We start from the raw sequence: 27,859 nt of genomic DNA, 5'->3' as shown, positions 1-27,859 counted from the left end.
TAACTGAAAGTGCCTGTAACTCACTCAATCTGCGAGCTGAAGTGACCGCAACTAAAAATACAGTTTTAAGGGTCAACAGTCTCAAAGGACAAGAATGCAAAGGCTCAAACAGAGCACCCATTAGAAACTTGAGAACAAGGTTCAAATCCCAACCGGACACCTGGAAAGGTGACTGAGGGAACACATTAGTGAGCCCTTTCAGAAACTGAGAAATTAAAGGAATTTTAAAATAAGAACACTCCTCAGACGAGCGCTTAAATATGGACAGCGCCGCCAGGTAACCTTTAATGGTAACCACATGCAAGCCACTGTGGGCTAAAGAAAGCAAAAAAGACAGAACTACAGGAATGGCACATGAAAAAGGATCCATATTCTTAACCCTGCACCAGTCGCAGAACTTTATCCAACGGCAACGGTACAGGGACTTTGTTGCCGGCCGTCTGGCCGAAAGAAACACCTCCATCACATCTTCAGGGAGGTCCCAATCCTTATACCTCAACCTTTCAGAAGCCAAGCGTGAAGGTTGAGGGATCTGACATCTGGATGGAGAACCTGACCCCCGCTCCCGTGAGAGCAGATCGTCTCGGTAGGGAAGACGACGTGGAGGGCAGATGGACAAGTCGAGAAGGTCCGGGTACCACGCCCTCCTGGCCCAAGCCGGAGCAATGAGGATCATCCGGGAACCGAACCTCCGCAGCACCTGCGGGATGACAGGGTCAGGAGGAAATGCATACAGCAGTGGGAAGGACCACTCCACCACAAACGTGTCTCCTAAGGCTCCTCTTGGAGAAAATTCCCGCGAGCAGAACCTTTCGCACTTCCAGTTGAAACTGGAGGTGAAGAGATCCACTAAGGGGTCCCCCAAAGGGCAAAGATCTCCAGGAGAATCTCCTGAGAGATCGCGCTCTGCCTGCTCAGAGCGTCCACCGTCTCGTTTTCGTCTCCGGGCAGATGAACTGCCGAGATCGAAATTTACTGTTGGATGGCCCAGAACCAGAGCTGCATCACCTCCCTGCACAGAGGAAATTACCCTGCCCCCCCCTTTTTGTTGAGGTAGTGCATGGCCACTGTGTTGTCCGTCAGGATCAGGACATTCTTTCCTCGCACAGTCGGCAGAAAAGCCTTCAGGGCAAACCTGACGGCCCTCAGCTCCAACAGATTGATATGGAGTCTGGACTCCGACGGAGACCAACGACCGCTGTCAGCTTGTTGGCATGGGCTCCCCATCCCATTAGGGATGCGTCCGTCACGATCGTCACCTCCGGCCAGGGCAGCCAAAATGGAGCCCCCCCCTCATCAGATTGCCTTCGTCGGCCCACCACAGAAGGTCCTGAGCGACCGAGGGCGGCACCTGAACGGGGTCCGACATCCTGCCGGGCGACTGTGACCACTGAATCTTGAGAGCCCACTGCAAAGATCTCATCCGCAGTCGGGCCTCTGGCACCAGAAGAATGCAGGATGCCATGAGGCCGAGCAGCCTCAAGAACTTGAATGCCGGGAGACTCTGGGCACGTCGAAACTTGTGTACTATCTGCTGAATGTGAAGAGCCCTCACCAAGGGGCGGAAAACACTGCCCCAGGTACGTGTCGATCACTGCTCCGATGTACTGGAGCCGCTGAGTTGGCGTCAAGTTAGACTTCTTTAAGCTGAGGGAGAAGCCCAGCTTGTGAAGGGAGTGGCAGATGACGGACAGATGATCCAGGACTTGCTTGGGAGAGCGCGCCCTGATCAATCAATCGTCCAGGTAGGGGTAGACGTGAATCCCCGCTTTCCTGAGATGAGCTGCCACCACCACCATGAGCTTGGTGAAGACCCTCGGGCGCAGGTCAATCTGAACGGCAGGACCCGAAACTGAAAGTGCGAGTCGCCAACCGTGAACCTCAGGTACTTCTTGTGCTTTGGATGGATCGGCACATGAAAATAAGTGTCCTTGAGGTCGAGAGACACCAGCCAGTCCTGAAATTGAAGGGCCTGGAGGACTTGAGAAAGAATAACTATCTTGAACTTGTCCTTCCTGAGTAGCTTGTTCAAACCGCGCAAGTCCATGATGGGTCCCAATCCTCCGTCTTTCTTCGAAATCAAAAAATAAGGAGAATACCATCCCTTGTTCCTCTCCGCTACAGGCACCAGTTCTATGGCGCCTTTCTCCAGCAGGGATTGAATTTCCTGTGCAAGGAGCGGATCCGGACTCTTCAAAGAGAGGTTCCCTGGTGGATTGTCGTGAGGCCTCTGCCGGAAAGGAAGACAGTAGCCGTGGGCACGCCATTCTACGAGATGCTGCGCCAGCCTTCCCCCAACCAGAGAATCATGGGCCTCATGACTGAGCTGAAGGGGCTGCGGCAGTGCCTGAGGGCAAAAAGGCAACTGCTTGCGCGGCCTTGGCACCTCGAGTACCTTGATTTCCACCTCTGGCACTCCTACGGTTGCCCCTTTGACTTGCAGCTCCTCTCGATTTACTAAAGGACAAGTAATATCGAAATGAACCTCCCCTCCATTGCTGTCCCCTAGGACGAAAAGGCAGAGGTTGACGAACTGCAGCGCCCAACGATTTCGCTGCAGTTTTGGAGGTATGCAACCTCTCAAGACTCTCGTCAGCCTTGCTGCCAAAAAGATGGTCACCATCAAAGGGCATGTTGAGAAGCCGGGCTTGCACATCCGGACCAAACCCCAACTTCCGCAACCACGCAAACCTGCGCATTACGGTGCTCGCCGCCATGGACCGGCTGACGCAATCAACCATGTCCAGACCCGACTGAACGGATTCACACATGGCATCCTTGCCATCCTGCACGATAGCAAGGAAACCATCCCGTTCCTCTCCTTTGGGAATATGATCAGCCACTAGGGGAAATACAGTTCAACAGAGAGTGCGTGAAACGAGACAAGGCACAAACGGAGTTGGCAGCCTGAAGCGCCATACCCCCAGAAGAAAATCCCTTCTTCACCCAGCCGTCAAAACATTTGTCGTCCCTATCAGGAGGGATGGTACGGTACGACGCCTGCTTTGCAGGGGCCATAGCCGCCTGCACCACCAAACTCTCCGGAGTAGGGTGCGTGGTCAAGTAGCAGGGGTCGCCACTGGATGGGCAATATTTCCTCGGCAAGGACTTGCTCACTGCCGGGAGACTCTCCGGAGCAGTCGAAGCCACAGCCACCCTTCTCTGCAAGGCCATATGGAATGGCAGCACCGGGTCAGTTGGATGACCTTGGTCCAGGATATCAGTCAGGTCATCCTGCTGAAAATCCCCAGGGGGGGGCAGACCAACCCAGGTATTCAGTGCCCCTCGACATGAGGAGCCGATATGAAGATTCGGCATGCGTCCCAGGCTCCGGCCTACAAAACTCCACCTCCGGAGAGGTGTCTAGACCACTGGCGTCGTGCAGCGACTGACGCAGGTCCTCAAGTTGACTGTGACCGGAAACAATGTCATCAGTAACCAATGCAGGAACCTCACCTTCCACAGACCCCTCATCCATCTCGGAAATATAATCTAGAGGCTGGAAAGATGGTACAGAAAAAGGCACAAAAACATGTTTAGCCTTAGCCATCGCCTTTCTTGGGGGTGCCACCGTGCCACGGGGTACCTCTGACAAGGCAGCCTCGAAAGACATTGAGGGCGTCGACGTTGAGCGTGGCGCCGACAGCTTCGAAGGCGTCGACACAGGCCTCGAGGGCAGAGCCCCGAGCATGTCTCTCGACAGCCTAGGCGTCGATGGCGTTGACGCCTTCCTCTGAGGCGGGGCCTCGAGAGAGTCAGTCGACGACCTTGCCGCCGCCGGCGTCGATGTCTTCTTCGAAGACTTCACAGAGTCTCGCGGTCTCGAAAGCGTCGAAGACCGGGACCTGGAACGGGCATGCCTAGAGCGACCATCCTTGTCCGACCGGGACCTTGAAGGCACCCGGTGGTCGCGACGACTGCTCGAGCCCGAAGGCGGACGAGCGGTGACTCTAGCGTGGCCTTGACCGGCATCCTCAGACGGCGCGGCCGGACCGGAGCCCTGCGATTGAAAAATCGCCAACATCTCCTTTCGGAACAAATCCCATTCCTCCGGAGTGGAATGTTTGTTGGGACAAGCTACCCGCCTACGGGCGGAGTCCTCGGAAGATGACGGGGAAGGCGACCTGTGACGGCGCTTCCTGGAGTGCCTCGAAGAGGCAGAGGAATGGCGGGACCGACTCCCAGACCGAGAACCCCCGGACTCATGACGACAATGCGAAGAGTCGCCCCTCGAATCGTCCGTCGAAAGACCAGTGGAACGCGACTTCCGGGGCTTGGCCACCTTACCGACCGACAGCTTCTTCTTACGCTCCCGCAAGGCCTTCGAAGTGAGCGATTGGCAGTCGACACAGTCGTCCGTATCATGGTCCTCCCCGAGGCACCAGAGGCAAGCATCATGCGTAACCGTCAGGGACATCTTGGACCCGCACACCTGACACTTCTTAAACCCGGACCGCGGGGTGGAAGAGGCCAAAGACATCATATTCGACAGCAATGAAGAAACAGGTTCGAAGAACCGAAAGAACAGGATTCAGTAGAATCGAGGTGCGTTGAGATCTCCGAAGCGAACACGTTTGCGGAAAAAACGGAACTGAGGCTACGGGCGTCGTGCGTCGTACTTATAACATCCGGTGACGTCGGCTCAACGCAGGCCCTCGAGGACGACGTATCGACGTCATCGACGCAGGAGCCGAAAGATTTTCCGAAGCAGCACAGCTGTGGTGATTACTGTCATAGATATGGAATACGTCGGAGGACCCAATCCCATCGAAAGGGAGGTTTGTGTGCAAGCCCACATATGGGGGCTGGGACAGTTTGGTCCCAGTACACACTTGGGTGGCTAAATGCCTGTTTCAGGGCAGATGGTGTGGCCAATGGCTATCCATGATTGAACAGCAGCTGCCCGTTTCAATGGTGCAGATACTTGGTGGGCTTGGACATGTTCCCAGCCCAAATCTTGGAGACAAGACCTCTATGAAGAAGTGTAACCCGCAACATACCAGCATTGACTCCAGTGCTGTCCCGGTGAAGCCTTGCTCCTCTGCTTGATCGCAAGATGACCCTGGTCAGTGCTTCGACCCCCAGACCAATGGGAACAAGCAGTCTTGAATCCTGCTTATGGATCTGTGCCTTCTGGGCCTTCAGAAGTGCCCCTGGCTCACTGATTGGAGTGACCAGCTCTCTAATGTGCTACCTTGCTTCAACCGTCGCCATTTCCAGTGCATCCTTGGAACTTTGGAGATCTTCAACTTGTACGACTAGATGCCTGCTCCTACATTTTCAGTCTCCTTGCATCAATGGAAGCTGTGCAGGACATCCTTAGTTCGTCCATGGAAGTTTCCTGTCAATGCCTGACTGTGGGGACCAGTTGCAATCCGTTTTTGCATCCTAGAGGTGTCCCGAGGTTGCCTGGATAGCAGAAGTCTTCATCTGTTCTTCATTTGGGTGTTCAGCTGGAAAGGGACTCAAACCGATTCAGAAGCACTGTGACTGACCAAAACTAAAGTCTGTGTCTGAAAGTGACCTCTGCACCCATGACTCTGGCCTTCCTTGACTGTACCAAGCACAACAGACTGTCCCCAAATCATTCCGGAAATGTAGTGTTCTGTTTTCATGTGACAGAAGAGATCACAATGCCCAGACATTCCACTGCTTTGGCTGCCATGCTATGAAAAGGCACTTTCATGCTCCAAAAGAGAGCCACAGCCATGCAAGTCTAACTCTTGCGACAAGCCTAAAATGCTAGTATTCCTAGGGTCGGAAAGCCTTGTCAGTACATTCTGTGTCCTAGCCATAGAGCTCCTCCCAAAGCTCCCTTATTTGTCTAATTCCAAACACCAACGCCCAAATGAGATAGGATCAACTTTTACAGATATTTCTTTTTTTTTTTTTGCTAGCACTAAAGTAGGTGTTCACTCTGAGTCCAGCTCAAGGGTTGGAGAGTGGTGACAATGACTCCCTGAGGAGGCATTATATTTGGACACGTAATAGTTACTGGATTGGGCATGTCTTCTTTTCACCTTTGGCATTTTCGCACTCTTCTCTGGCTTATCTATATTGCGCGGGGTGGAGAGAGATGTCGAAGGAAGAACACTCACCACCGATTTACTGTGCTAGGGGAAGGCCACGAAATCCCTGCCCCCTCCCCACCCCCCTTCACTCCTTGGAAAACAGTCACTGGCAAGGGCTGCACTTCTTGGTGTTGTGATCCTGCACCCAGGCACAAATTACACTGCGGTTGACAATCCAACACTGGAATTTTGCAGACTGTGCAAGCCTGAACATCTGGGGCCTTCAGGGAGACCTGGCATAGCATGTTGAAAAAGAACCCTGAATAATGTTCTTCCAGATTGCAGTCTGAAGACTGCTAAGGGAAGCGTGATGCTCACTTGAGCACCAGAAAAAGACTGACACACAATAGTGCAATGTCCATTCCCCAAGTGGAATGCAGGCACATGCAGCAGTGGGCAGGTTGAAAACAGTATGTTATTGGAGTGGAAGATGTGTGCCAGAGGGGGCCCGAGGAGCAGGATAGGGGTTAGGGGGGACATCCCCCCCTGGCCCCCAGCTGCCCCTGAAGCATAGAGGGTGAGGGTTGAGACAGAAAGATCCTTGGAGAGGGAGCCTTTGACTGGGGAACACTCTCCAACATCAGTCTTTATTGAGTAATTGCCACTCTTCAATCCATTGATGCGAATAGATTAGTCCTTCCTCACACAAATCCCTAATCTTAGATGTATATCTTCCAGTGGCAGGTGCCCTCAGAAGCATTTTCAGGTCCCAGAGTGCTATGCAGCTCTGTGCCAGCTTTGATCACCTAAATGTGCACTCATGATGCTAGATTTGAAATCAGTGCAAGTATATATGGAGTAATTGGGTAGGGTAGGAGGGAGATTAAGAATCTGTTGTTGGGGGCTGTGGGGAGGGGACTTATCCAAAAGAAAAAACATTACTGAGAGGCAAGTAATGTATGCTTCCTCTACCAGATTCTTCATCTTAAATATACTCCCATAACATGACATACTCCTGGAGGAGAGAGGATGGCAAGAACTATCAACAGTGGACATTCTGGAGCACTGACTGCCCAAAATGTGCATCCTGGAAAAATAAGGAATCCAGGCATTAATGTTCGGCAAATGTGTACACGGAAGCCCATAGCAGTTTGACAGATGTCCAAAACTGGAACACTTATCCGCAGGGCAGAGGTGGCCGCTGGAACTCTGATGTGGTAAGCCTTGCGACCATCAGGCACATGACTGCATGAGCAGCAGCATAATCAATGAAGAGATGGTCATGCATTCGGATGCCTCTCGTTCGAGAGACATAGTACCTGAGAGCCTGATTGCAAATCTACTCATGAAACCTCTCCTCCTCCTTGGATGGAAGAAGTAGGGTAGAAGAACTAATTACTTACCCCTGGTTATTTTCTTTCTAATGGATGTTCTCCCATGGATTCCTCTTCTTCGATATAGATTCCCGCTTTGCAGTACTCTCTAAAAATAACTGACAGCAGGTCGTGCCATGTGGCATCGATGTCCCTCAATACGCTCCATTCCTGCGTCTGAACGTGGCGCCGATGGTGCAATAAATAGCTTGCACCACACGCCATTGCTCAGTTCCTCGTTTTTCTTTTTCCACGTGCTCAGCTGTCTTGAGGAAGATGATACAACAATGAAAAGATGTTGAAAGAGCGAAAGAAGGAGGGTTTGCCTTTAGTCATAGGGGTATGTAGGGAGGGCAATGAGGAATCTGTAGGAGGACCATCCATCCGAAAGAACATTACCAGGGGTAAGTAATTTGTTCTTCTAATTGATTGTGTCGTACCACAGATTTCTCATCTTAGATAGACTCCCATAGCAGTGCATGCAATGTTGGTTGGAAAGCACATTCTCATGAGTTTTCCTCTTTATCCCATGATGTTATACAGGACCGCCCTTCCAAACTGAGTGTCCTGACCAGACAAGGTGTCCAGACAGTAATGTTTAGAGAAAGTATGATGGGAGGACCAAGTTGCAGCCCGACAGATGTCCTGCGCTGGTATTGCTCTTTGTAAAGCCGATGTCGACGCCACTCCCCTGGTGGAATGGGCTCTTAATCGCGAAGGAACTTTCTTTCCTACGATGGAGTAACACTCTGAAATGCATAGTATTATCCATCTAGATAGTGTCTGCTTGGTTACATCCTTACCAAGCTTATGGCCTGTGTAGCCAACGAAGAAATTATCATCCTGTCTGAAGAAGCTCATCCTTGTTACATAAAACTAAGAGCCCTTTTTAGGTCCAGCCTGTGCAATGTCTCTGCTTCTTTCCAAGGGTGAGGTGGAGCATATAACGAAGGTCAAAAAATCTTTTGAGCTAAGTGGAATTCTGATACCACCTTGAGGGAGAGAAAGGGCGAACCCTAAGAACTAGCTTCTCCCTAGAAAATAGTGTGAAAGGTGGTTTGCAGGATAGGGCTTGCAATTTCCTAACCCTGTGAGCAGCCATGATCATCACCGAGAAGATTTTTTTCCACGTTAGAAGTCTGAGAGGACAAATGAAGTGGCTCAAAGGGAGCCCCCATCAAGAAGGTAAGCATTAAATTCAGATCCCAAGTCGGAACCATAAACGGAACCAGTGGGAATGTGTTTGTTAATCCTTTCATAAATTGCATCCCAATGGGCCTCTTGAAGTAGGATCCTTCTTCTGGTGAATGCTTAAAAATTGAAAGTGTAGCCAGGTAACATTTGACGCAGCCACTTGCAAACCCTGTTGGGCTAGGCAGAGGAAGAAAAAAGAAAGGACCATGGGTGTGTATTGCATGAAAAGGGGTCTATATACTTTGCTCTGCACCATCTGCAAAATCTAATCCAATGGCAGCAAAACAGGGATATAGTTGCTGGCCTTCTGGCTGAAAGCAACACCTCCATAACATCTTTTGAGAGGTTCCAATCCTCATAACTTAACTTTTCAGACACCTGGCGTGTAGGTTCAGTGGTCGGATTCCAAGGTGGAGAAGATTACCCCAATCCTGTGAGAGACTATCCACTCTCTGGGGAAGATGAAATGGAGAGAAGATGAACATGTCAGGGGTTCCAGGTACTAGATCCTCCTAGCCCAATCAGGATTATGGATTTCTGAAACGTCCTCAGCCTCCTTAGCACTCTGGGAATGACAGGGTTTGGTGGGAACAAATTCAGGAGTGGAAAACTCAAATCCAGTACCACAAACATGGCACTCAGTGCTCCTCTCTGTGAAAATTCCATGGAGCAGAACAGATCGCATTTCCTGTTGGAACTGGATGCGACCCCAGAGGGCAAAGATCTCTAGAAGGATTTCCGGAGAGCTTGTGGGAGATTGAACTCTTCCTGCTAAGCGCGTCCACCTTCGTAGTCTCCTTTCCAGCTAAATGAACTGCCGACAGGGAGATCATGTTTTGCAGAGCCCAAAACCAGAGCTGCATCACCTACTTGCACAGTGGTAGTGACCCTGTACCTCCTCTCTTGTTGAGGTAATGCATGGCCACTGTGTTGTCCATCATTATATCAGGATGTTCTTCCCCTGGATGAAAGCCAAAAATGCCATCAGCACCAGTCTGATCGCCCTCAGCTCTAACAGGTTTATATGAAGTATTGATTCCGCTGAGGACCAATGTCCACGCATTGTCATATTATTCACATGTGCACCCCAAACCCTTTGACGGAGCAATCCATAACTACAATATTCTCAGGTCAAGGTTGCCGTTCTCTTTACAGGCCGACAACAGAAAATCCAGTGTACCTTGCTTGGAACCTGAACAAGGTCCATTATTCTGCCAGAAAACAGACCATTGTGATCTGAGAGCTCACTGGAGAGATCTCATCCTTAGTCGAGTCTCTGGCACCAGGAAAATTCAGGGTGCCACGAGGCCCAGTAACCTTAGAAAGTCGAAGGTGGGTATATATTGGGAGTTCTGAAATTTCAAGACAATCTGCAGGATATGCTGAGCCCTTATCTCGGGAGGAACAGCCTTCCCTGAGGATAAGTCCAGGACCGCTGCAGTGAATTGGAGCATTTGAGAAGGGGTCACTTTAGACTTCTTGAAATTGAAGGAGAAGCCCAGTTTCTGAAGGAAGTGACAGGTACTGCATAGATGTTCCAGAGCTTGTTCCAGGAAACGCAGCATGATCCGCCAATCGTCCAAATAAGGAACGATGTGAATCCCTCCTCTCCTTAGACTCACTACCACTACCGCCCGAAAGGTAGCACTCGAATCAGATAGGGAGTATTGCGAATGATGAATCTCCGGTACATCCTGTTCTTGGGATGGATATGCACATGAATGTGAGCGTCCTGAAGAGTGAGTGACACAATCCAGTCCTGGAGCTGAAGGGCTTGCAAGATCTGCAAACGTGTGACGATCTTATTCAGCGCCGCATGTACAAGATGGGTCGCAGGCCTCCGTCCTTTTTGGGCATCAGAGTATGTAGAATGCCAGCCCTGGTTCATTTCCACAAAAAGGTACTTTCTTTATTGCACCTTTCTGCAATAGGGAAATCATTTCCTTCAGGAGAAGCAGAACTGGAGCCAGAAAAGGAAGTGTGCTTGGGGGAGGAGGGCGGTCAATCTGGGGGTCTCTTTAGAATGGAAAACAGTAACTCTAGGCTACCGTTTGCGGCACCGATGTATCTGAAGTAATGGAATTCCATTCTTCTAAATGCTAGGTCAGTCTCTCTCGTACTGGGGTCATATGGGTGAAGAACCCAAGAGTGGTTTTAGGGGCTGGAAGAGCAGCTGATGATAGGGATGAAGCGGCTGCTTGAGCGTCTTCCCCCATGGCCTCTAGCTGGAAAAGGAAATCACTTTTCTTTTTCTCTTTGGGCTATTTGGCTTCTACCTCTATGTCTGTAGGAGGAGTAGTAGCAAAAGGGTCGGGAGCCTGCTGCTGTTGCTGGCGAACTGCTGCTCCTAGGGATTTTTCTACAGCTTTGGAATCTTGTAATTCTCCAAACTGTCATCTACCTTGGAGCCAAATAAATCGGAACCATCAAAAGGCATATGAATTTTTTTTAAATTTTTTTTTATTAATTGGTTGGTTGATAATCAACCTTTCAATTTAATATATAACACAAATTAATCACATTGGACATTAAAATGAAATTCAAAACAAAATCAAGCTCAAAATCAGTACCCAGCAAAAACCTACAAACCCTCTACTTCAACATTTCATCATTTCACAACAACAGCACATCATCTGAGTTATCATCTAAAAAATCAGTCTAAAATAGGTTCGAATTACCACATCGTTAGAACCACTAGTAATCCACCTATGAAGAGGACGTTAGTAACATAACACATATCATCTATTTAGGGGAAATTTAGGCTATACATTCAGTTATCTCAAGATTTAGTGCTAACATAAATTGGACAGTAGCTATACGAACAGCTTGCAGGGGTGAGGAGAATATTCTAGACCAAAGTACATCTTTAGTTAAGCAGTTATAATTTTAATACAGATTTTTAAAAAATGTACAGCGTAATTCTTTTAATGAGGAGCAACCTACTATCAAGTGTTTTAAAGTTTCCTCACACTCTGGTAATTGACAAAACCGACAAATATTTTCTTGTTTTGTTATTTGACCTCTTCGAGATAAAATGTCTCTAGTGGGCCATAGATTGAATCTAAATCGGAGATAGTTGTTTCTGAAGTGGGGCGAGGGAAATTTGAGTAAATAGGAAGCTGTAATTCTCATTCTTTTCGTACCGAAAGGCAGACCGCTATAATCTTTATACTGCGAGCAAAACTCTAAAGTGCAAATCCAGTCATGCTGATATAGTTTTCTCTGGGCACGATTGGGATTGGTTAAAAGCAGTTCAATAGTAATGTCGGCCTCTACTAAAAGATTGGTAACAAAATTTCTCCACTTATTGGGAAAAAAAATGTGTGGATTTCAACATGTATATAGCCAATATATAAGATAAATCTGAACAATTTATACACAGTTAAAATTTCCTCATTAACGAACACAATTTCCAAGCATAAAACACAAACATTGAAAAGACTCCTAACTCATAACGTATCAAAGAACCTGGAGTTGAATTCGGTAACTTAAACACTGCTCGCCAATATTTTCCCTCGAATCGATCCCAGAACACACGGTCCCTTGGTAATTTAGTTTCAGAGCCGTATGTTATTATTGGTAGAACTTTTTGGGCATAATATAAAAGTATCTGAGAACATGTAAATTTACCAAATTTATGCAAGAGGACTTTAGCTTGGCATGTTAGTGTTTGCAGCTTTTGTTTTATATCCTGGACGTAGGGAATATCACACTTCAGATTGTTAATGATCACTCCTAAATATTTGTATTGTGGGGTAATAGAAATGAGCTCTTCCTGGAAAGTCCAGATAGACTATTTTAGGGGCTGACATTTTTTATTATGACATTGCATGATCTGTGTTTTGCTTAGATTAATAGCCATATGATTTCTTTGAACATACAGTGAAAGACCTTTTAACAGCCGCTGTAGACCTGACGGCGTTTTAGAGATTAAAATAAGATCATCCGCATATAATAACCATGCAATTTGATGAGACCCGAGCTTTGGAGCATCTGAGTTGATATCAATAAAATTCTTGCCCATGTCCAGTATAAACAGGTTAAGAATAGTGGCCGCCAGAATACAGCCCTGTTTCAGACCTCTTGCTGTCGGAATTTTAGTAGTTAGATGCCCAGCTAAAGTAGTTCTTATCTGAATGTAACGCTCACCTGATTCCCGTAGAGGCGCCGGTCTTGACTGGGCGTATACCGTATCTTCAAAGGTGATGTGTAACACACGGCTGGCTCTTTGGGCTGGACCTCTGTGCACTGTATGTCTGGCTCGAAGGGTAAGATGTCTTAGGTAAGTGAACGCCGTGCTCTCCATCTGCCTCGAGGCAGGGTGCTGTAACCAGTTTCTTCACTGGACAAGGGGAGCAGGCCTCTTGACTTCAGAGGACTGCTGTCCGTCATTTACTGCACGAACGGTAAGTTTCGAGTAATTCTAATGTCTGTAAAGTCTTTAGTAATGATGTCTCTTGTTTTGCAGGGTTCCGGCGATGGCGGATGGCGGGCTGAAGTGAGTTGAAGATGGAGCCCGTGTGATGAATAGAAGCGCCTGGAAGCACATAAGTAAGCGCTTGTTGCCTGCTTCACAATGCGCTCTAACTGTCTTTTTATTTTGCAGGTACAAGTTCGGGGCGGCTGCAGGGTGCCGGAATACCCACTGGGTTAGATGTGGAAAGGAGTAATGGCACGTGAGTATTAAAGTTCCCCAATGTCTTTAAACGCACCTTGTTTTGTCTTTCAGATGCGGGATGCAGCGCCGAAGGCCTCCGGAGCGTGCGAAGAGTTGGTAAGCTTTTGTCTTTCAGATGCCGGAATGCAGTGTGAAGACTTCCGGAGCGCACGAAGAGTAGGTAAGCCTTTGTCTTTCAGGTGCCGGAATGCAGCGCGAGGCGTTGGTGACAGCCGATGGACCAGGTAAGTGAAGAGCTGTCACTGAAGACCGTAATGCTAACCTGTTCTTTCTTGTCTTTATAGGTGTTGCTGAAGACTGGATTCAGAATGGTAAGCCTTTTTCCTTAGGCCCAGGATCAGATGCAGAAGACACGATGAGCGTTCTGCTGCTGAGGATGCAGAATAACGCAAAGCAAGATTCATCCATCGGGTGTGGTTTAAATAGCCTCCTGTAGTGCTTAGGTGTCTCCTTCCACAGCCACGCCTAGGTAAGAAAAGAGTTCCTGCTTTCCAGAAGAGTTCCAGTGTTCTGAATCTAGGGAGTGGCTCCTGCCCCACCCAACAGGAAAAGTAGTTCCAAACAGAAGAGGATCAGAGGCTCAACTGGCAGGCAAGTAAGCAGCATGGTCTGCTGCAGGTAAGTCCACCCAAGCATTATGAGCCCGGCGCTTCCAGCGCTGGGACTGGGCATATTTATGAGCCTGGTGCCACTGGGTCCAAAAGGTCCCAATTGGGACTGGTTGGCACTCGGAACCTGGGTTATGGATCTGCTTCCAAGGGAGTTGGGAAAACCCTGACCTTTTGGAAGCAGAGATCATGACACTGAATTGCAGTATTTGTATGGAGAAGAGCAATCAGTTTAATTAGTGAGCCAGGGCAGCCCATTTTAATCAATTTACTAATTAGAAGATGTCTATCGATTGAATCAAAGGCCTCTTTAAAATCCACAAAAGCTAAAAACAAGGGCTGATTAAGGCATTCACACTTAGCTTTAATCGCATTGATTGCTGTAATATTTATTGCTGTGCCTTTTCCTACAACAAATCCGGTTTGGAATACATCGGCATTACCAGAGGTTTCTATCCGTGCCCGCAAGTCTCTGAGAATCAACCGGGCAAAGATCTTGCCCGGTGTATCAAGAAGGGCAATCAGTCTATAATTTGAGGGGTCTTGTCTATTACCCTTCTTAAACACCGGGACAATAATAGAGAGAGACCAAGATTCAGGCAATTGTTGCGTGCGCATGATTGTGGAGTAGAGTTGATATAAAATCTTTGCCCATAGGTTCGGATCTTGCTTCATCATGTAATTAGAGATCCCATCTGGACCATGGGCACGCGATCTACTAGATTTATTAATATAAAATAAGATGTCTGCTACTGAGAATTGCAAAGTAAAAACTCCTTGATCACACTGACTAAGTGGTGAAATTGTAGTCTCAGGACAGGCATACAGATTTGTGTAATGTTCGACCCATTGAGCCTCTGCTACGTCATTGATTTGTAATGAAATCTGCGTATTAGGGTTGGTCTTATTAATTAGTGCCCATATTTGCGCAGAGTTTTTTGATCCCATTTTTTGGAGCATACATTCTCCATCAGTTTGGTAAAGAATAGATTGATGGGCCTTCATCCAATTTTTATGTTTTGTTTTCAATGATTTAAGGGCTTGCCATTTCACTTGGATAGGCAAAGACAAAACTGCCTTTTTTTCCCTTCTAAACCAGGACTTTTGTCGCTGTACTTCCCTGTCAAAAGAATGCAAGGGAGAGTACTTTGTCTTCACCTTGTTTGTTGTACCGAATGTATGCAATAAGTCACTATACTCGAGTGACTTATTGGTACCTGAGATCTTCTCATACACAATTGTCTGTTCAAATACCCTGGCAAATTTCGCCAAATTGTATTCAGTTTTCATACCTTTGTTTACTAATAAGGGGTGGTATGTATTATATATCTCCTTTTTTCCCTGTGAAGCCATACAGTGCCATTTCACATTCAATATGTTATGATCACTGTCCTCAGCGGAGATCACACCAAACAACTTAATATCTGCGAATAATTCTCGATTAACATAAATGAAATCAATAATGGCACTAGAGTGTCCTCTTTTCCATGTGTTCTGTGGCGGGCTATCGGCCAGGCATGAACCATTTAACATAACCAAGTTTTTTGACTCAATAAAAGTGTTCCAGGAGACCAGTCTGCTATCCTTGCGTTTATGGGGAGCATCCAGACAGTGCAAATTTAAATCGCCCGCCAGGATAACATGCGGATATATAGGTAGTTTAATAATCTCTAACCATAACTCTTCCAAATCTTTAAGAAATGTTTTGGTGGACATTGCAGCTGGATTCCAATATATGTTTACTATCGCATATCTTTGATCTCTTATTGTGATAATCATCAATTGAGTATATCGATTTGGCGCAGACTGGTGTTCTAGAACAATTTCTGAGGACTTGTTTAAGGCCATAAGGAGACCGGACATGGGCCGACCTTTCACAGATCGTATTGCAGGGTTAAAAACTATTTCAAAGTTGTCCCACACCGGCCGTCCGTGAGCCAAGTTTCTTGAAATAAAATAATATCATGCTGCGATAACTTATTGGAACCATTCCTCAATAAGTGCCCGTGGCCTCGAGTGTTCCAGCTTATCATAGACAAAGATGGCAGAGGATATTGAAAAGTAAGTTAAGACTGCTTTGATACAGATTGAGGCATTGGATGATAATTTTGGTTAATCGACTGAACACATAAACCCTGTCTCTGGTTAGAAACATATGTCTGCGTTGATAGGTTTTGCACTGCAGAAATAGGAACTTGAGTTGTCACAGCAGAAGAAGCAGTGAGAAGCTCGAACCCTAATTCATATATTTCTCGTTTAACAAGCCACAAAGTGTTTAACACAACTCGTGAGGACACCCAAAACCGTGCAACAGAGAGATCATTATCGAAGATAAATTCCACCAAATCAATATCGGAGGATTGCAGATCGTCTAACGCAGGAATTTCAGCTAGTATTGCAAGTATACTAGTGCGATTTAAATCATACTTCGCATAAGGTATATCTCTGCATCGGATAATCAATGGATATAGCGATTGTTTGGGTGATATTTTCGAGTTTTTTTAGTGGTAAAGACGGAAACCTATTAGAGTGCAACCAGCTTGTACCCAGTGAGTGGTTTTGTTGTTGAGGATGTATATCAACCCTTGCAACCGGACCAGCTGGATAACGCCTCAAATCAGTTGTTTGTGAATGCATAGTATGCTGGTCAGCCTCTGACTTCGTATGTAATGTAGCATTTTTGTTCAAGTTGGTCATATATTCTTCCACCGCAGTTTTTATTACTTGTTGTATTGGCATTTCCGTGTTGGCATTTCCGATGCACCAAATGTAAGTTGCTTGGTGGTGGGTGTATTATCAGAATTGGTAGGAATTTTAAGGGGAGCAGACATTTTCTTTAAAGAAGAAAGCTCAGGGATCAAGGGCGTAATGAGTGACTGTGCCACGTGATTCTTTTCTGTATGGGCTGTTATATGGGGTATCTCCCGAATATTAGGATCCTTCCGCATCTCTACTTGGGCATTCAAGGGTCTTTGTTTAGTCATATAGTAGTCGATCTCCTTTCTGATTTCATTCCGTCTGGCTTCAACATTCTTATCTGAGATCCTCTCGGGAGAACAAGGTGATGAAGCTGCAAAGGTAGCACCCTCTTTTACTTGTACCACTGCAAATTGGGGTACTAAGGGAAATGAAGTTTGTGTATTCCCAGCCCTATCAAGTTCGGCAGCCTCAACCAGCGCGTCTAGTGGATCGTAAGCTACTATCTGGGCAGGGCATGTCGTAAGCTGGCTACTAGCTTTCTTAGCATTAGCCAAGGCGCTATATTTTTTTTGTACTGCTTCCGCTGCCATGGTTGTGTGCTTCCTGGGTAAGATAAGGCTTTAATGAAGGCTTTAGTTGCTGAGGTTGCCGTTTTTGCTATATCTTTACCATTTTTTGTTTTTTTACAAACCAGGTTCTTTTTTGGTTTAAGTATTAATTTGTGTGGCTTAGATCCATTAAGTGAGAATATGTTAAACACTTGTTTGTCTCCAGGAGCTACAGAGTCCGACAAAGGTTTGTCCTTCGGATTTTCAATGTTTTGGGGTAGGGAAAAATCGTCGTGAATTACATTCGGAAAGCCAGGTAAGGTCTTAAACTTTATCGCTTGTGATTTTGTAATAGGGTCGGTAGGCGGCTTATCAAAAATTAGTGATTTGTCAGGGTTTAGTTTTTGTTTTTTTCGGATATTCGTTTCAATACTATGTTTAAGCGTTGCTTGCCAATGTAATAGTTTCTCAATCTGTTTATCGTGTGCCTGCAGTTTTCGGTCGAGCGTTTCAAACAGCTTAAAAAGAGAAGAAATGGCCAAATTCATGGCATGCAACGTGGTCTCAATCAAAATGGACGGAAAAATGACTGAAGGCAAAATAGGGTCATCAGATGTCTGGCCGAGATGTCAGGGACGCGTCTGGGAGTGGGAGCAGCAAATGAAGCGACCAAACTATGTGCTGTGTCTGAATATATGAAAGAAACTTCAGGTAGCTCTAATGAATTTCGACAATCATCCCCTTCCAAAAAGGAAGAGTTCGAGCTTAACTCAATTACTGCAGGCTGAGGATCTGATGAACCACAGCAGCTTTCGATCAGGGGTAGTGGCGAGGGAACATGACAGTCATGTAATAATGGACTCCCCCCACCAGCGGGACCTAAAGAGACCTGACGTGGTGTTTGAGGCTCTAGATTTCTGTTGGAATTGGTGTTGGACCCTGGGGATCCAGGTGCTTCACATATTACAGGCATAGGGTGAAGCTCTTTTAAAGGAGGGATTACGCCCTCTTTAATAAGAGTGTTATCAGAAACTCCCAAAAAGTTTTTTACATTCGAGCCTTGGGCGCTCGTGGTGAACTTAAAACAAGGGTCAATTGGTTTACCAGTGAAGTCACAGGATAAGGGTTTAGACTCAAAGAAGAAACATTTTATATCAGCTGGAGATGAAGCTCCTTCTATCGTATGTCTATAGAGGTTTGAGGCACTAGCAGGGTGATGCCTCCGGGGCGTACTGCCCATTTGTTTTCGCTTGTGGGTTTCGGCATTATCCTGACCCAAAGTTGGCCCATTCGGCATTGCTCTTCTTAGAGTACGCATGTCACCTTATAGTAATACTATCACAGAGTAAAAATACAAATAGATAAGAATTATGATTAAACAAATAGATATTAAAACAGGATAGGTAAGTGCTGCTTAAAAGAGAGGGTCCAAGAGTAGGATAAAAAGTTTAAAAATGGAGAGTAGAACTGAATTGTTGCAAACACGCCAAACAGTACCTTAATTATTTGCTTGGTCAGAATTTACATATAAGATTCTTAGCCGTCTAGGGAACGCCCGATGGCTTGAGGAGCAGCCTTAGTCCGTCTCCCCTCCCCAAAGACCGGCTAAACAGATAGATGAATTAATACTCTTAATGGGAGTTGGACAGACCGTAGGTGATCCGAATGGGGACAACAAGTGGCAGATACTTGTCCGCTGACGGTAGTTAATCAGTACCTATCTTACCGCGGCCAAAAGCCGACCACGCCGAACAGCCAAACAGCACCAGCCCTTCTGCCACAGGGCTTACGCCGCACGGGTGGCTGTGTGCTCCCTTTGTACTTCCTTATAAGGTCACGTGATCTCGCCAGGGCCTGCCTCCACCAAACAGCAAGAGCAGAACACTTGCAGTGCTGACTCGGAGCCCGCACAGTCAAGGGGAAAAGATACGTGAAGGCAAGCACAGCAGGAGCAGGAGTCCTCAAATCAAAGCGCCGCACGGGCGGCTGTGTGCTCCCTTTGTACTTCCTTATAAGGTCACGTGACTGCAGTCACGTGATCGCGCCAGGGCCCGCCTCCACCAAACAGCAAGAGCAGAACGCTCGCAGTGCTGACTCGGAGCCCGCACAGTCAAGGGGAAAAGATGCGTGAAGGCAAGCACAGCAGGAGCAGGAGTCCTCAAATCAAAGCCTATGAAATAGTGTAGCTTGAAAGTATGGAGTGATGCCAGATTTTCTCAGTCATGGAATACACCTAACTACTGCTCTTGATTCCATGCATCTGCCCACGCAGTCGAAGGAGTCCAAACTGGATTGAAGAGTGTGGAAAGAAGATTCTTGTCCATCATTAACTAGGCTGAAGAAGCCATCCCTCGTTTCACCCTCAGGGATGTTATCTTCTGCCTCTGCTATGATATTTCATAGTGTACAAGTGTATTTAGCTAGAGCACAGGAGACATTAATGGCTTTCAAATCCATACTCCCAGCAGAGAAAACCTTCTTAGCTAGGACCTCGTACTTTGTTTTGTCCCTATCTAGAGGGAGGGATGGATAGGCTAAAGCCTTTGATGTAAGTGCTACTGACTGCACCACTAAACCTTCTGGAGTTTGGTGTCTCGACAGAATGTCTGTAACCAGAGAGGATGGCCTGTAACATTTTTACCAAATTCTTGTTAACTGCTGATGCAGTTCTTGTTTTATTTCCATAGGTCAAGAAGTGGATCCTTTAGGGCAGAACGGAAAGGAAAGACAGGTTCCTTTGGTGGACCATTACTCAAGATGTCCTAACTCATATCTTGGATAATGTCCTTGGCAAAACGACCACGACCTAGACAGTCAATGACCTTATTCATTACCCTTCTGAATGCTATGTTTGGGTGAGAAATCCTCAATTTGAGTCTCCTAAAATCTTTGGGGATGCTCAACACCTTAAAACGATTGAACCTAAAGGGGACATTGTCACCCTCACCGTTTTCATAGATTGACCCAGAGGAGTTTTAAAAAAGTCTGCACGTGATAGAGGCGGAAGTCGAGGTCGAAGCCACCTTTGAAGAGGAGGTTGATGCAGATTTTGGTACTGAAGATGCACCGGTGGCCGACGAAGATGACACTGCACAGATAGCTTTATCTAAGACCTTCAGACTCCGGCTCTTGGACACACGCAAAGTCTCTGCTGTTCTTGGTGAACGTGGTCGGTTTTCATCCTTGCTTGTCTTTTTGAGGAAGCAGGGGGTGCGTCCTCTGAAAAACCTCCATCATCTTTGCTCTAAAATCTTCCCATTCTGCCGCCGAAGAGGTTTTCTTGTGGAAACGTAACTGGTGCCCGTCAGGTAAAGAATCCATTGAAGAAGAGTGGTGACCACGCCTCTTTTTCTACTTGGATGAAGAACTGTGGAATGGTGAGAACCACTCCTGGACTGGAATCTCTTGGGATTGTTTGTACTGGTTTTTTGGTGTTTCAGGGGACTTTTCACCTGCAGAACTCAGACCCTGGGGGAGAGAGATTTCGCGTGAGGGTGACCTAGGGTGAGCTTCGACTTGCTCTCCTTCAAGGCCACATTCGTCATTGATTGGTAGAAGCTGCGCTCAACAACGCCATGAGCCGTGCGGAGGAACCACAGCCAAATTCTGTGAAGATATGTGACAGACATCTTCGAAACACAGTCCTGACATCTGTAGGTTTCGATTTAGAAATTTTTTCAGAGACAAAGTCAAAAATATAACGTGTGTCGCTGACATTTCTGAGGCAAAGTCGAAACGTTCCAAGAGCGGCTGAGCATTCAGAAAAACAGAACTGAGGCAACGGGGCGCAGTGCGAACTATTGATAGCACAATTGATGTCATATCAGGATGCAAAAATGGAGAGCTTTGAAGGACATCGATGCCGAAGCTGCACGGCACCCCCCTGATGATGAATTGTTTTTCTGAGAACTGCAAAACAGGAATTGATTATCTAAGATGAGGAATCCGTGCGAAGACATGAGCCATTAGAAAGCCGAAAGATGAATCTTCTAAAACAAGATGGAAATACGACACAGGCTTGGGCAAGGAGGTCGGCCTTATCAGGGTAACCTTTGTTTTAGAGAAAACTAGATAAGCAGGCTTCACCGTAGGAGCTTGGAGCTCAATCATCCGCTTGGTGGATGTTATGGCAACTTGAAACAGGAAGATCAAATTAAAGTTGCACAATTTGAAAGAACAAGAATGAAGGGGATGAAACAGAGCTGTCATTGAGGAAGTCAACACAAGATTTGATTTGCAACAAACAAACGTGGGAGAAACTGGTTACCCAATCCGTACAAGAACTGCATAACAGCAGGGATGGTGAAAAATGAGCAGTAGTCAGGGAACCTCTTAAAAAGAAACAGTGGCCAGGTATGCTATCACACAGCCGATCTGTAGGACCAGCCAGGTGAAAGAGAGCACAAGATCTACAACAAAAGACGTAGGACGAGCCAAGCAATCCAAACCTCTTCCTTCTGTACCTAGAAGAAAACGTACACCACAGTTGGGCTTAAATAGACTTGGTGGAAGGCTTTCTAGTGGAGAGGAGTGCGCCCAGGATGCTGTTGACAAATCCATCACTTTATACTGAAGCCTCTCACCAGCCAGCATTAAAGTTGAAGAAGCTGAGGTTAGGGTGGAGGACCTGACCCTGCAACCAAGATGGCAGGTCCTCCATCATGGGAAGGCGCGAAGGAGGACAGATGGACATTTTAAGAAGTTCTGGATACCATGTTCTCTGATCAGGATCATGTTGGATCTCAACTTGCAGTGTACGTGGAATTAGCATGTCAGGAATTGGCAGGAATGTATAAAGGAGAGTGAACCTCCACTCCATAATCAATGCGTCCACAGCAGAACACCACACGCTCTCTTTTGACAGTGGAGGTGAAGTCTACTTGTGGTGGTCCCCCTAAGGTTAAAGATCTCATCTATAACTTCCTAGCAGAGTTCCAATAGTAGTAGGTCGAAGTTAGGCTGTTCAAGGAACAGTCACAGTCCTTATGCTGGCCCGATGGATGCCATCTTCCAGAGCCCTGAATGGCAGATCATCATGTTCCTGCAGAGAGGCAGCACCCCTACAACAACTTGCTTGTTCAGGTAATCCATAGTCAATGTGTTGTCCATCAGGATGCACTTGACCTACAAAGATGGAAGGAATGGCACCAGGGCCAGCCTGGTGTGCCACACTTCCAGTACATTGACGTGTTCCTGTGCAATAGGAAGGCAACACCACACGCTCACCCTTAATCATCAGCAGAAGGCAGGAGCGGTTCATGTGGGTACACACCAGATCTGGAGTGGAAGATTGAGTGAGCCAATCATCCAGGCAGGAAAAGATGTGAACCATGTCCTTCCTGACACATGTGGTCACCACAGCTAATAGCCTGGTGAGGAACCTTGGAGAAGAGGAGACAACGAAAGGTTGGACCTTGAAGCGGGTGTTCCCAACCAAGACACTCAGTTACTTGCTATGCTTGTGATGGAACACCATGTGAAAGTAGGCATCGTAAATGTCCGGGGACAGCAGCCAGTCGTGCAACTCGGGGGCAAGGGTTGATCTTGGCCAAGCTGCCCATCTTGAACTTGTCCTTGTGCGGGTACGAGTTCAGAATCTGCAGATCCAAGATGGGATGTAAAAGTATACAGAGTCCCAGTCCCTTTCCATCTTCACCAAAGGGCTCCACATCTTTGGAACACTTCTCAAAAAGTTGCCAACCTCTACCAGCAGAAGGGCATATGTGGGAAAAGGAGTACGGTCCAGAGGGGATTTAAAGAGTGTAAGGCAATATATATACAAGGCGACCTGTAAAGTCCCGGCATTGGAAGTAGTTAGCTGGCACTCCCATCATGCACAAGACAACCTCCTCCTCAACTCAGATGGGTGGTTGAAGACCAATCAGAAGGGTTATGGACCTGTGGCCACAGAAGGGATGGAGGCTGAGCCAACACATACTCTCTCTGCGCCTGCCGTCAGAGAAAAGAATGCTGCTGGTCTTGCTTGCCAGAGGGCATGACCCCTGCTACAGTGGGTAAAGGCAGATAAACTCAGAAAGGAGAATTCTTGGGAGGATTGGAGGCAAGTTGCTGTTGAACACCCAAATCCAGGGACTATGCATTGGCTTTGGGGACCTTAAACTTTACCAGAGACTCACCCTCCTTCAGTCCTAATAGACTGACACTGTCAAACGGCATATTGAGAGGTTTTGCATGCATGCCAGGGGCAATACCAGAGGTTCGCATGCATGGATGTCTGCAGATTACAGAGCCCATACCCATGGCTTTAGACACACAGTCTATGTGTCCAGGTCTCATTGGAGGATGTGACAAGTCGTCTCCTTCCCATCACTATTAGGAAAACCGTCTCATCTTATCAGCAAGGGAAGACTGTCAGCTGCCTCAGATATCACAGTCTAGAAAGTGTGGGTGTATGACGTCAGGGTATAAGTAGCGTTCACCCCTGTTGAGATGGGTTAACAAAACCAGCCTCAGGTGGGATGATTTTGGGAGGCCACCCTATTTATGGTAAACACGGAAGACACAGATTTTAGCCAAAACACAATCAAGGTAGGTGAAAAAGCATTCAAGGCTTAGTCTCAGGAAAAGTGTTTAAAGTAGTCTAGGGCTTCTATGAGTCCACACAAAGCAACACTTAATTCAAGTTAGATAGTGAGTATATAAAATATTTCTTTATTAGGGCTTTAGATACACACTAAACATAAAAATCCCAGGTTATATTGTCAATCAAACCCATATATACATATAAAAGACATTCATCATAGAAACAGAATTACATACAAGTTAAATACCAGCAGAAGAGGGGACTGGTCAGGTGCAGGAAAAATAGCTAGAAACGTCAGAATAAGCACAGACTCAGCTCTCTATCTTACAAAGTCTGACACTAAGATTCACAAAGCCTTGTGCCCAACAGTCACAAGTTCCAAACTATGGTTTCCCCTGAAAGGTATTTCAGAAATGGTGCAGTGGGCTGTGGTGGTGGTGGTTAGAAAGTTCCTTAAAGTAAGATCATTATTTATGACAGATTAGGTAAGTAACCCAATCTATCCTATTCCCAAGGTAAGCCCTACCTTAGGAAAGGATCTTTAGCCCAGGTTCGACAACCAAAGGCCAGGCAGTATGGAATTAGGGACAAGGGCTGTACATCCAATGTTAGCCTATGGACGACGGCAGGGGGCAGAAGGAGAAATTGCTTACCGTAATGTTCTTTCTATGGATTCTTCTGCCTCAGATTGCAGTAAGTCATTTCTCCTTCAATGGAATGCTTTTCTCCTGCAGATTCCTCATCTGATAGACTCCCAAAGCAATAGGTGAAGGAGGCAGGCAGAAAGTAGAACTAACAGGTTTTGTAACAGAGCCCTGCCAAAACGTGCATCAGTTATGCAAGTAACATCTCATTTATAGTGTTTAGTGAATGTTTGAAAAGAGGACTGCAAGGAAGGCATGGTATCAAGAATAGACAGACACAAGTGATCACAGTTCAGGGGTGTTTATTAAATCATTTATGCAGGTTGGAAAAACGCCTAATCTAAACCTAAATCTAAGATGGGAGCAAGCTACGGCCATCAAATCAAAATAAGGCAGTCCTAGTGGCATTTGTCAAAATAAAAAGGCCTATACTAAAAATTCTATTGCCTAACCTTACAACTAAATACCAAAAAGTGTGGGATAGGATTCACAAGAAAGAAAGAAGTGTTCACAAATGATAAGACAGGGTAAGGTAGCCGGGGGTCTTGCTTCTCCACGTTTTGAACACAGGACAAGGTGGGATTCCTGAGCACAGCACACGCTCAAGCTTTCTCGGCACGAGACAACAGTCCCAGCTTCAGCTATCAGGAACTTTGGTGGTTAAATGTCTTTTCTACAAAAGTCCCTTGCCTCCGAGGACCTGATATGCTCCAAAATAACAAACAAAGAGTTCCTTTCAAATGTACATTGGGTGATGCCTTCAACCCTGGGTCCCCCTCCTCCAGGCTTAGACCCTTCTCGATTGCTTGCCTCAGTCAGGTTCACTATGGCTTTTCTCAAATCAATTTATCTTTCGGCACTCGCAAATCTTAATGTCTTTTTAAACATTTCACTGTGGACATCCTTCTGTCGGGTTCACTTTTGTCAAAACACTGTGTTGGGACTTTAAACTTCAGCCCTTTTTATTGGCATCCCTCAGTTGGGTTCACTCTTGCAATTTCACAATTCCTTTTGCTTTCTCTTGATGTGGGATTCACTTCCCTTGCGTTCTCAATGGTTTGTCGGTCAACGACGTTCAAATGTACAGGGATTTTGCTAGACCCCTGTATGACCACTTTGACCTTTTCCTCACGGCTCCCATAGGGCCTTCTGGTATCAGTAGTTTCCTTCAAACACGTGATTAACCAGAGTCTCTTGAGTGAGCACCCATGTGGTGCCGGACCCCTCTGCAGCTGGTCTTCCCTAAATTTACAGTTCTTTGAACTTTCCTCAATGTGCCACTTGGCGACTTTCATTCAACACAGTTTAGTTTCTTTATCGGTTCTCCCCTCGACTCACCTTATGTGATGAACCACTTGGCTTTCTTCGTTTCGCGAGTCAAGGCCGGTACCACGTTAGCAGGCGTCGCCCTCTGTCCTGCTTATCAGCTTAGGCATGCTCCGTGCACAGTTGACATCTGCTGCAATACACTTGGGCTATTATTCGCAGTCTTTCGATTCCTTCCACGGAGGTCTTGCAGATCTGGGTAGGAAAGAGCAAGGTTGCTTCTCTCCTTGTCAGCCTTTCGGTTCTTGATGCCTTTCTCCTCCTCTTGAACTGCCGTGCCTTTATAGCAGTCTCATTGTGCGGTCTGCCTTGCTCGTATTGTACTCTTGTGCTCCACCTATTATTTTAGGGAAGGGAAAGGGCTGTCAGGTGTGTGTGTGTGTGTGATCCTGGTCCATTGCCTGACCTTTGTGTTGAGACATGTCAGGTAAACGGCTTTGGTGTTTGAGACCGTCGTCTTTCACGGTGTGTCAAAGTGTTTGTTTTGGAAAAGGGGGCGGGGGAGTTTCTGAGCTTCCTATATAGCAGGATAAGGAAAAGGTATTAGAAGAAGGGGGATATCGCGTCATACCCGTCAGGGTCCAACTTCCACTCCCCGAGGACCCCTCATCCAGGTGAACCGCCCTCACTGGTCCACCCCCAGGAACTGGATCTAATAGCGATGGCCGTGTCCTGGCCACCTGAATGACAGATCCCCAGGGAATATTCAGGGAAACACCTCCAGGTTTCTCACAGGACCATGATGCTGAAAGAACAAATACCCCTAACAAGGACCCCCCTTTGTAATGCAGTTGATGCAGATACCCCCTCTAGTCGAATGTGCCCTGATGCCTGGCGGTCATTACCTGCCAGCAGACTGGTAACACTCCATAATGCAGATGATCCAGGGGGATAATCTTTGTTTTCTTATCGCTAGGCCTTTACGAGCTAATGAGAAGGCCACGAAAAGTTGGTCAGTTCTTCTGAACTCAAGACGTCCTCGCGATGTAGAAGCTTAGAGCCATTATAGGAAACAGGTGATGGAAACGCTCCTCTTCCTTAGAAGGGAGGATGGTGGGTAGAAGACCAGGTAGTCTATGGATTTATAGGTGGAATTCAGAGACATCTTTTGGCAGAAATCCAGGTCTCACCCCGAGTGAGACTTTCTCACGAAAAGAAAATGCTGAAAGGGTGGTTTGCAGCATAAGGCTTGCAATTCACTAATAGGCCTAGCAGTTGTAATTGCCACAAGGAAGGCTATCTCTAAGGAAAGGAACCGCAAAGAACAAGTGTGCATAGGCTTAAAGGAAGCCACCTCAGATATGTCAATACCAGATTAAGATCCCAATCTGAGACAACAAAGGGAGGTAGCGTAAACTTATTTACAAGGCCCTTCAGGAATTGTGCCATCACCAGGATCATAAAATATTAACCTTGATCCAGGGACCTCTTAAACACAGACAAGGCCGTCAAATATCCTTTGACTGTAGTGACCTGAAGGACTGCTGTGGCCAGTGACAGAAGGAACTCCATCACTGTAGTGGTGGGGCAAGAGATAGGGTCAATCTTGCGTTCCCTGCACCATGCCTCAAATCTTCTTCACCTGCATGCGTATAAAGATCTTTTAGAGTGTATGCATGTAGCCACCAACACCTCGAGCACCTCCTCAGAGTCACATTTCATACCTCCCTTCTTGGGTACCAGAAATACCAGGAATACCAACCCGATTTGCTCTGTTCGGGAGGGTCTCTCTCCCATGGCACCCTTCAACAACAGGGCTTGCAGTTCCTCCTGGAGCTCCTGTCCCGGTTGGATCCGAGGTGGTTGGCGTCTGCCCAGTGGTTTTCTTAAGAAGGGCAGACAATAAACCCACTGAACGAGCTCTAGAGCCCAGGCATCAGAAGTAATTTCCTGCCACTAGTGCCAGTGCTCTGTCAACCGTCCGCCCACCGTTAAGTTGTGGGAGGGGAAAACAAAGCAGCTTAGGAGGATGGGTCGCTGCTTGTTGGCCCTTAGAAGCCCCTCTGCCCCTTCGGGCGCATGGGTCGGTGGGAGCTGCGCTTTGCTACCGTTAGTCGTATATCACCAGTAGCCCCTTATCCTAGAGGCAAAGCTGAAGGCAGGCTTGGCCAGCTGCACAGCCAGGCCTAAACATTTAGCAGCAATTTTTGATTCATTACATTTCTCCAAGGAATCGTCAGCCTTTTGATCGAACAGGAAATCGCCATCGAAGGGCATGTCAAGTAATTTGGCC

General features: G+C 46.9%; 1 protein-coding gene across 1 annotated transcript in view; it reads right to left on the bottom strand.

Moving 5' to 3' along the window:
- The window catches only part of USP34 (ubiquitin specific peptidase 34), a 3,618,222-nt gene that overhangs the window by 1,590,134 nt on the left and 2,000,229 nt on the right, over nucleotides 1-27,859 (bottom strand). The window lies entirely within an intron of this gene.

This window comes from Ambystoma mexicanum, chromosome 4q (genome assembly GCF_040938575.1).
Source record: "Ambystoma mexicanum isolate Mex_15411 chromosome 4q, UKY_AmexF1_1, whole genome shotgun sequence".
NCBI classification, from domain to species: domain Eukaryota; kingdom Metazoa; phylum Chordata; class Amphibia; order Caudata; family Ambystomatidae; genus Ambystoma; species Ambystoma mexicanum.
The sequence above is the reverse complement of the archived record's forward strand: the minus strand, read 5'-3'. Positions and strand labels throughout refer to the sequence as shown.